This window comes from Papilio machaon, chromosome 12 (genome assembly GCF_912999745.1).
Source record: "Papilio machaon chromosome 12, ilPapMach1.1, whole genome shotgun sequence".
Taxonomy (NCBI): Eukaryota; Metazoa; Arthropoda; class Insecta; order Lepidoptera; family Papilionidae; genus Papilio; species Papilio machaon.
The window spans coordinates 6,888,971-6,900,148 of NC_059997.1; the positions used below are offsets into that span (position 1 = coordinate 6,888,971).

General features: G+C 34.2%; 1 non-coding gene across 1 annotated transcript; it reads left to right on the forward strand.

Moving 5' to 3' along the window:
• Positions 1–8,629: 8,629 nt before the first annotated feature.
• Positions 8,630–8,702, forward strand: Trnav-cac. The gene has a single exon. It is a non-coding gene; the product is annotated as a tRNA-Val (tRNA).
• Positions 8,703–11,178: the final 2,476 nt, after the last annotated feature.

Sequence of the window (11,178 nt, forward strand, 5' to 3'; positions counted from 1 at the left end):
CATAAGGTGGCAAACGAGCAAACGGCCACCTGGATTCGCCGCAATAGCGAGGCGACCGTTGCCCATAGATTATTACGCATGTTTTGATATTTCGAAACCTTTATCATGTAATAGTCCCAAACTATCGCCGCCAAGAACACCAATAATCCCTTCCAAAGTTGTAAACTAATGAAACAAAATTATATTTAAATATATACGAAATTCTCAATCTACAAGTGGTCGTAAAACGACGCTAGTTCAGTTTCTATTTCAGTTAAGTTAATAAAAACTTTTACAACCTCAGTCGGGACTTTTATTTCTTGCCTATTGCGTCACCGAAGCTGTAAAACTGTGACCGTTCTAATTTGAAACTCGCTTAGAGGGAATTTTCTTGTTAAATTACTTGATCACGAAATAAAATGGTAAGGTTACAAAGGTCTTATTAGATTTGTTGGTTCCAAATCTTAATGAGGATACACGATGTCTTTAAATTTGTCTCTGGTTTAAATGTCGTTGGACGAAGGGACATGATATTAAATTAAAATTAAAGACTAAAATATATCTTATTAACATTATAAATACGAATGTATGGATTTATGGATGAATGGATGGTTACATAGATGTTTATTAGAAGGTATCCCCAGAACAGCTGTATTGATCACGCTGAAATTCGGAACCTAAAAGTACACATAGGTTAGTAATAAAGTTTTTTTAATTATGCGATTACGACAGCTAGTTTATACATAAAACCACAGTTTTATATTTAGAAACTATAGGTAATTGATTTTAGTTTAAGAAGCGATACGTTAAATAATTTTTCTAACTTATGTTAAATAACATTTTACGATGATCAATATTTTGACGATTATTACTTGATTCATTTTAAACTAGCTGTCGACGAAATAAAATAAAAACAACGTAATAAGTAAGTAGGCTATATGTTCTTAAAGACTATGCCAAATTTTCACATCTGTGCCAAATTTCGTCAAGATCCGTTGAGCCATTCCGGAGATATCAAACAAACATCCATCTAAACATTCACATTTATTTAGTATGATAATATAATACAAATTTAAATGCAAGCAATAACGCGTTGTAATGACCCCAACCCTTTTAAACGCCGTCTGTATTGATTAATTTATAAATTAGAGCGAAATTTGTCAGCCCTTCTTAGAATGCAAGAGTATACGAACGTTGTACGGTTTCTGGATTAATACGTCCGGTCGGAAATATACATATTGAATAGTATAAGTATAAATGCGTTCTTTATATATACTATGTTATACACATTTATGAATATATAATATTGTTTATTCGATAGACTGATTTCCAGTTTTCTTTGATTTGACTTAAGAGGTAAAGGCCAAATATAATAATTTAAAAACAAAACTACTATTCGTCAAGACGATTCAAAAAAGTCCAAACTCGATGATGTGTCGTTTACGACGTTCATATGGCTACCATCTAGCACCATCATCAGATCAGCACCATGTCAGGATATTGCATTTCCATGCTCACATATACCCAAGGTGCAAAAATTCTGCTCAGTAAGTAACCAGGAAGTGGATCAAGTTTAATTTGCAAGATTTTGTAACAAACATCGGGTCAGGTGAAACTGAATAAAAATTTGTAAAAACATTTATTTTCAGTTAAAACCATAGAAAATGTGTAATTTTTCTTTGATCCGTTGGTCTATATTTAAAATGTCTGATCGAACAAATTTGATATATAAAAAAACAGTTTACCTGGCAATCGATAGTGATGTAACATGTTTCTTTTTCTTCTTAAATAAATGTTCATTTCTAACGTATTAAACAGTTGAGAGCACACATTCATCCAGCTGTGAGAAATGCAAGCGCTGAAGCCCTCCAAAGCTAATCTAGACGATGTATTCACTTTCACTGCGCATTTAGTATTTAAATGACTTCCCTTTGACGTTATTCCCTGTAATGTATGTCGCAAGCACGTCTTACGTTACAAGAACGCCTAATATTGATTTCGAAGCGTTCATGTTTCACCAAGTTAAATTTGAACAACGCTTTATCGCTCAATAAACTAGCTGTCATCCTCGACTCCATCAGCGCGGAATAAAAAAAACTTATGACTATGTGTTCGTTCAGACTATGTTCTACATCTGTGCACCATCAAGATCCAGTTAGTCGTTTCGGAGATACCTTCTAAGAAACATCCATCTAACCTTTCGCATTTATAATTTACTGTCACCCGGGACTCCGTCCGCGCTGAATTAAAAAACGTAATAAATAGCCTAAGTGTTCTTCTATACTATGTTCTACATTTCAGATATCTTCAAACAAACATTCATTCATCCATCCGTCCATCCATCTAAACATTCGCGTTTATAATATTAGTAAGTAGTAAGATTTATTAATCAAAATACTTATGTTAACTCATTATCAACAGGTGATGATTTCAATCAAATCACAACATTATGGTTAGGCCAAATATGGTGACAAAATCTTGTAAAGCGTCCCATCTGCTTTAACAGTTATTTTGAGGGCATTATAGCTTCATTGAACTGAGTCTGGTCATAGGAGGTACGTCACTTGACCGTATATTTTGTGCTCCATCAGGCACCCTAAATTTTTAAGGTCATCTAAACGGGGAATAATGTTACCGAGTAATTTAGAAAATTTGCCCATTTTCCTCTTAGGCATGACACCAGTTTTAATCAGTTTGTTAAGTATTTAATTAGGCGGAAAATTAGAGTTTACGACACGTGCGAAAATTGTTTATTGAAGGAGAATATTGTAGCAAACAGTGCAGGGGGTATCCCCATCGTAACGTCATATTAATTGAGGTTATTTGAGAGGTGGCAAAGGAGAAAACGGTCACCTGATTTCGCCGTAATAACGAAGCAACCGCTGCCCATAGTCATCCGCAATTGCAGATGCGTTACCTACGTTATATTCTCTTTCGGTTCGTCTCCATCTCCGTCGATTTAAAATAGGCAACGCATCTGAAATTGCGGATGTCTATGGGAAGTGGACGCTTCGCTTTTTCGGCGAATTTAGGTCGTTCGTTTACCACTTTATGATAATATAAAAAAGATATACTACAGAACGAAATATTCGATTAAAACGCGCTATCACGATTTATTTACAAAATATGACGATGCCTCTATTGTATATTAACGCGTGATTTGTGATAAGGTTGTAAAATCTATGATAGTCCTGGTCATCAAGCTTGCTGCGACCTGCGGCGTGACTCGCTTAAGATTCGATTCACATTGCCATCTCACGGCCACAGTCGCACACTTACTGTACAACTCCACTGCCTTGACAATTGTATCAAATCATATTATCGTCCCTTTCCAGTCTCTGTTACAAAACAGAGACTGCAATATGTATTAACAGAAGGGTCACGACAATCGAATTGTACGGTAATAAAACCGTTGACTTTTACACGTTCAAGTTTAAAAATAAACCACTATCAAGGACGGCACGTGTAAGCACCACGTTTCGTGATGTTAAAAATCTAATAAAATCCAAGTTCGATGTACTGATTTTGTTCTTGTATACTTAAAATATACATAAAAATATTATTGTCACGATTTTACATTGTACGTCAAAATAATTAAAATTATTATTAGAAAACTTGGAACTAAATTTTAGACAATCGTGAATAAAACAAAGCAACTAATGTAAAAAAAGATGTGGAAATGTTACACCATTTCATACTGCATTGCACTGCCCAGTATTCATTCAGTATCGAAGGTAAGTACATTTCTTAGTGGGAAAATGTACTTTACATAATAGAGTTACTGGGATTCTTCGGGGAAATATACTGGCCGGAATAATCCTTTGTCCTGCGTATGCGTAAATCACCCGCTTAGTCGTACACATTCAGAATAAGTCTACCGGTCTACATATTATATAACTTAAATAAACAAACTTAATAAGCTTATGTGTACTTCCAAACGATTTATGTCTACGCCAAATTTTAACATGATCGCTTTAACTTCAATGATATGTGTGAAGTCAACCAACCCGCACTTGGCCAGCGTGGTTGACTATGGCCTAGTCACCCCTAACTTGGGGTAGGCTCCGAGCCCCTCGGTGGGGACGTACAGTGAGCTGATGATGATGATTATGATGCTTTAACTGTTCTGGAGATACGAAACAATAAATCTAAACTTTCACATCTTACTATAATAAAAATACGAATGTTTGGATGGATGGATGGATTTTTGTTTGAAAGTATCTCCAGAACGGCTCAACGTATCTCGATTAAATTTGGCATAGATGTAGATCATAGTCTGAAAGAACACATAGGTTACTTTTTTTTAAATTCCGCGCAGACGGAGTCACGGGTGACAGCTCGTTTATAATACATATTAGTAAGATTATCTTAGTAACTATTAAAAGATTTTAATTTAAATTAAACGTCTATAAGTAAAGACAGTACATTGTCGTGAACATTGTAAAATTTAAAAAAAAACAGTTATAAAAATTCCACTTCAACGCTATCAAAATGATACCAGAGTCTTAAAGGGGAGCTATAAAATGTCCGTCCAGTTTTTTACTTTCGCTGTTAGCTATCTCTATGACCTTTGACTGCTGCCTTTTCATCTTAACGACCGATCGTTTCAGATTGTCCCCCAGTACTTGATGTGTTGAAGTTCTACATTGTTATCAAAATAAACTGGTTTAACTCCTTAATGGATTTTGATACTTAAGCTATCGTATTTCTATTCATTTAATGGTCAAATAAGCGATCTCTTATAATATTTATCATACTTAATGATTAAAGACTTTAAGAGCCTTACTATTCAAAACTTGGACAGTGTTTCAAATACATTTATTTAGCTTAATCATACGTCAACATTTTTATACCATGACTCTAGTGCCCGGTGAGGATTTTTTACAAATAGTGGACATTGAGATATTGCGAAATGGGATCTTTACCAGTAAAAAGTCTGTCCTCAGCGGTATTTGCAAACAGTTACGACTTAGGGACCTTCAACAAAAGAGCGTATACCTTCCTTAAAGGCCGGCAACGCATCTGCGAATCCTCTGGCGTTGCGGATGTCCATGGGCGTCGGATCAAATAACTTTAGGTGGTCCGTTGCTCGTTTGCACCCTTCTCCTATAAAATAATAATAATAATAATAAGGTACTTAACTATACCTAAAGCATTGTGGTGATACATATTTATGGTGAAACGTATAAACATTTTGTGGTCAATCAGCGGCCGCCAAAGGGTTAAAACACATACTTAACTAAACAGTCTCTAACGGTATTTTTGGAGTAATACAGTACGAGTCGCGATTTCAACATCGCACAACACGTGCGATGCCTTTGTGACGTCACTACGATGCAAATTTCTACCTAAAATGAGACTCTTCGTTGATACAATGAGAAACAATCGCTTGAACGAATTAATCATGTGATTCCGGCTTAGTTATTGTAGACTATAAACTAGTAGCTAACTAATGTAGCAGATGCATGCGGGTATAGTATAGACTACTTCTTTTATAATTCTGCGATGACAAAGTCAAGGGCGACCGCTAGTTTATAAAATGGTTTTACAGTGGTAGAACCCCAAACAACAATATTTGTTGGATGCACGAATGGGTCCACCAGTGAAATACCACGATCACAAAGAAGAAGTAAAGTAGAAGCAATCCCACGCTTATTCTGATGAGTGTGCATGCCGAAGGCCTAATTTAAAACCTAGATCCCTTTTCGCATAAGAAAATAATGGGAATAGGAAGTGGATTTGGCGAAGAAAATGCCGAATGGGAAGGGGAAACATCCTTTTTCTGCCACCCATTCCTCCGCTGAATAAAAGAAAGCAACATATTTGCAACTGCTAATATATTCAGCGGTCGCATCGTTTTCTTGGAATCCCAATGGACGCTTTCTCGTTTGCCACTTTATGATATAAAAAAACAAGCCTAGATATTGTTTGTTAGATAAAATTATCGTAAAGCGTTTTATTTTGTGTTTATTATCGGTGGCTGGCGGCGTTGTATCCAGCTTGTTAACAAGCGGATAAACACGAAAGATTGAACGTCGGCGCGGCAATGTAAAGTGATAACATTATGTTTGCCATTTTTATACGCACTGCTTCTACACTGAACATTCTATTGACTCTGTTCACTAATGTTATCTTTTTATCCAATCGAACTTGGATATGCGAGAGATCGGTGTTGACCGGACAATGACTCTCACTTATAGATGTTTCTCTCTTATTCAGGGTTGACTGTATCTGTAATGTGATCGGTTGCGCCACTATTGGACGTAAAGTACACCAAAAATCTCGTACAAATTTTGACATGATTGACGATGACGATACGAAGGCGCTTATTCCAAATATTCATGCTAGGACCACTGCACTGTCTATTGCTCTGCCTCCTTGTTCTGCCCTCATGTGAAGAAACCATAAAAAGAAACCATACTTTTTTTATAGGATAAGGGGGCAAATGAGCAGTAGATCACCTAATATTAAATGATCCGACTCCACAAAACCAGAGGAACCGCAGATGTGTTTCAGACTTAAACTACGGCATGTACATTTTTTGGTAACGTTTGAAACATTGCTGTGAATTTCGATTACGTATCCAGTTCAAATCATCAATAGCTATCTGATTAACTTACTCTACAAATTGTAGGGTTCATTGAAATTAAACATCTCATGTTATTACTAACGATTGTAGTATATAAAATCACTAGTTATTATATATTATCACCATATTCATTCATATGCTTATTATCTACATAATTCATTTCATATAAAAAAATACAAAATGTAAAAAAAAAAATAGAAAACCACTGGCTGAGGAATGCCATGACTCCAGCAACCAGTAGTTACAGATGCAGAGGCAGGAACTTTCTCACTATCCTACCTTTTGTCTCGAGCCTTTAATCCAACTGTTTAACGAGAGCTTCTTAAGATTATTTATTAAATTGTCGTCATAGAACTTGTATCCTTTAGTTATATAAACTGCATTAATTAATGTAGATGGTCTTTAACGAGTTGCATATTAACGTCCTATCAAATACCTGATTGCAAAGCTTCGGCCTATCTCAAGCCCTTGTAAGGAGATTGCGTCTATTTGAAAACGTTATAATAATAATATAAGATAAAATTTACATAATTTTCTAATGTTCAGAGTATAGACCGGTTAGTTGTGCGGTAGTCGAACTTATCTGGTATTCTAAACTTTATATTATTGAGGCTTTTATAAGTAGCAGGTATTTGAATGTGTAGTATAAAGTATTTTTTACTAGCTGTCGTCCGTGACTTGACCGGAATTTTAAAAAAAAAGTTAATTAGTAGCCTACGTGTTCTTCCAGACAATGTTCTACATCTGTGCCAAATTTCGTCAAGATCCGTTGAGATGTTCCGGAGATACCTTCAAACAAACATCCATCCATCCATCTAAAAAATCGCATTTATAATATTAATAAAAAGTAAGATTGAGTATCTGTGATGTTCAATGCACGTTTCATGTATTTTTGGGACGGATGTGTTTGCCCTTAGGAATTTGTAGATAGCGGTTTAAGGTAGTAGAGCATAGAGGGCGCTGTTTTAAATCTCTTTGGCTTATGTTGGAGGATTAATTTGAATAAATACTATCACTAAAATATTGGTTTAAATAAACAAAATAAATAATGTGGCTGAAAAAATATTTATATGCTAAGGTTAATATTAAAGTAATCAGAACAGTAAGTAGAAGGAAAAGAAAGTTAATTGTGATTAGATGTATCAAAAGACGTAGTTAGGAATGTTTATCATAAAACGTCCTTAAATAATACCTGTTATTGTAGTTGAAAGTTAAAAAAAAAATCTGCGTTATGTAAAAAAGGAAACGTAACGAGCGAACATTATTGGTGCATTTTACTTTTCTTACAAAAATAAACTGTAACTATAAAATAAAATCGGATATAAGTTTAAAAAAAGTTATTTTTTTATGTTTATTTTACCACTTTATTTAATAAACTTAAGGTTTAAATTCTGTCAAAATACGATATTTTTCAATATCGTGATAGATCACTTATTGATGTTTAGTTAACGTTTTAAACCCATTATTGGAATCACATGACTAATATAGTGTACTAGCTTTTACCCGCGACTCCGTCCGCGCGGAATAAAAAAATAGAAAACGGGGTAAAAATTATCCTATGTCCGTTTCCTGGTTCTAAGCTACCTGCCCACCAATTTTCAGTCAAATCGATTCAGCCGTTTATTATTGCATGAGTATATAAATAAGAACAATAAAAAAATCTAAAATTTTTGATATGATTTCAAAAATATACTTTGATAAATTGTTTTGTTAATTTAAACCCCATTTACAAGCGTTACTATTGTCCTAATTAGGTCTTGTAATCACAAAATCTTATAATTTCACATTTTTTGTTAATTTTCAGTTCCCACTGATTAATATCTCTCAAGATATGTCTATGGTTTATCGGTAGTGAAAATTCAAATTTTGATGGACTGAAACAAGCAAACTACAGTGACAGTCTACACTCAGAGACATACAAAACCAATGCATTAGTTCATTTCAAAATTGCAAATAATATTTTACCTTAACAAAAATAACTCCTTTGTCAACTGATACTGCTTATCTTTAACTTGTTTGGATTTTAAGAAACTAAATACTAAATTTATTAGAGCTGCATAAGTTTCCGTAGTGTAGCGGTTATCACGTGTGCTTCACACGCACAAGGTCCCCGGTTCGATCCCGGGCGGAAACAGATTTTCGTTTTGTTCCTTTTAATTCTTTTTTATATCAGTGGTACACATTACCCTTTTTTATTACAAGAAATTAAACCATTACAAACCAACACCTTTTCTTGAAGTATAAGGGCATATCAATATAATTTTTTAAATATCAGATAATATTAAAAAAAAAAAAAAAATTATACAACCTCATTCGCGAACTCAAAAAACTTTCTCACGAAATAAAAAAAAAAACGTTCCATTTTTAAATTCGACATCCATAAACGCATAGGCATTGTACTTAGTGCATATGGGCGTGTAGACCTATATTCTCGGTTTAAAAATAAAAAATAGGCCTTGGAAACAAGGCCAAGCGCACACGTGCTCGACAACACCCGCATTTATTCAATAGTGGAACTCAAAAAATAATTTACATAAAAGAATTGGAGTTGAGAACGCGGGGCGCCGATCACAATTAGTGTATTGTTCTTAAAAAACGCTTTTATAATAGTAAAACAATGGACCGGTAGTGCGGTAGTGTGCGGTAGTGCGGACTCTCGGCTTGAGTGTCAACCATGCGGGCACTTTTATTTTTCAACGAATTTGCATCCAGCCAGCCCGCCTGCCGGGGACGCTTTCAAATTTGACGGATTCAAACATTGTGTAATTACTAACATAATTCTTTAATTGAAATTTTCTAAAACTTTTTTGAATGCTAGTTGAAAATAACCCGGTTCATATGACGTTTTATAAGAAATATTGTTTGTTCTTACTTCCTACTTTATAAAATGTTAAACATTCTTATTAGAAATTAAAATTATGTTATAAGAAAACGGAAATTCGCATAGTATTATTTTAAAATGTCACAAAAATTGGTTAATATTTTAATCATCCGTAAGTTTAATTTACAAAGTGTGTATTAGAAATTAGATCTGATTTTACACCTATCGTGATTGATAACAATTGGTTTTCACTGTTGCGACACCCCTACATCAAAATTGCCCACAAATCTTCTTTGAAAATCAGACATATAGTCAAACAAGGATATCTGACCTGGTGAGAGAGGCTCTGCTATCGCGGGTAGGTCTATTACAAAATATGAAATACCTACATGAGCAAAGAACACTCAGCAGGTCGACAGTTACAGTATGAAAAAGATCTTGTGACATTTTGATATTAACAGGAGGGCGCTAGTGAGCAATCATAATTTAATGACTTATGTCCAGTGGGTCAGATAACGTTGTCGTTCTATAAGAATATTGTATAGATGTATAAGCATTCGAAACCGACCCGTAAGATCTTTAAGAAGGTAACAAAGTCAGAGACAAAGACGATGCGTGTAATTAAATGGAACGTACGAAGTGATTCAGTGCAATTTAACGTCGAATGCGGATTCCAGTAAACGCTATTGTTCCACTTGTATCTTGAGAATAGTTCTTTTATTAATATAGTAATGCTGAAATGTAAAAATTTCTGCTATTAAAAAAGTAAATAAATAAATCATAAAACAATTGTAATAAACTCTTTTAAGGTTATTTCTTTTTTGGAAACTTATAGAGGTAACTAGCTGTCGCCCGCGACTCCGTCTGCGCGCAGTTAAAAAAAACTTAACAGGGGTATGAAAAAAAGATGTTGGCCGATTCTCAGACCTACTGAATATGTTCACAAAATTTCATGAGAATCGGTCAAGCCATTTCGGAGGAGTTTAACCATAAACACCGCGACACGAGAATTTTATATATTAGATTAGTACATGAACGGCTGAATTGACCGGGATTAAATTCGGATTAGTGATAAATTACCCTCTATCAATGCTACAATTTCGGTTCCTTTTGCGAAGTTCCGTTCGATAGTTAATAAGAGAGTAAAGCAAAACATAGAAAAAATAATTTTAATGTCATAATTATGGTAGCAACTAAATGGTGTCAATAGGAATTTGTAGCATATAATCTAATTTAATAGCTGTAGAAATCCTACGTGACTCAGTAATTTCCTCGTATTGCTATTTTTCACTGAATCCCAACAAAGACGTTCTTCATTGTTACAGGTCACGTATGCATTTTGTACACTTTATTTTCCTTATACTACAATTGAGAGTATCCATTGTCTTATTATAGACGTAATAAAATCTCATAAGAACGAATTAACGTCAGGAAATTTCCTTATAATATGTTGTAATTTTTTTTGAGTTAACAAACGTAATAAAATTATTATTTCTAATGAGGAATATTTTGACCCTTTTCAGAGTTATCAACATTGAATGCTGTAGAAACAATGGTTAATAATTATCTAGGCAATTTTCCGGAGTTTCTTAAACGAGGTTACCACGTAAGGCCTACCAGGTACCTATCGATTAATAATTACTAAGTCATCACCTATTGATGAATAATTACTAAGTGCTGCCTTCTAATCTTAATTATTATTATTATATAATTATCTATTAAATAAATATGTAGTAACAATGAAAGTGTTAATCTTAATAGTTTGAATGAATCCAATAAACTATTTAAA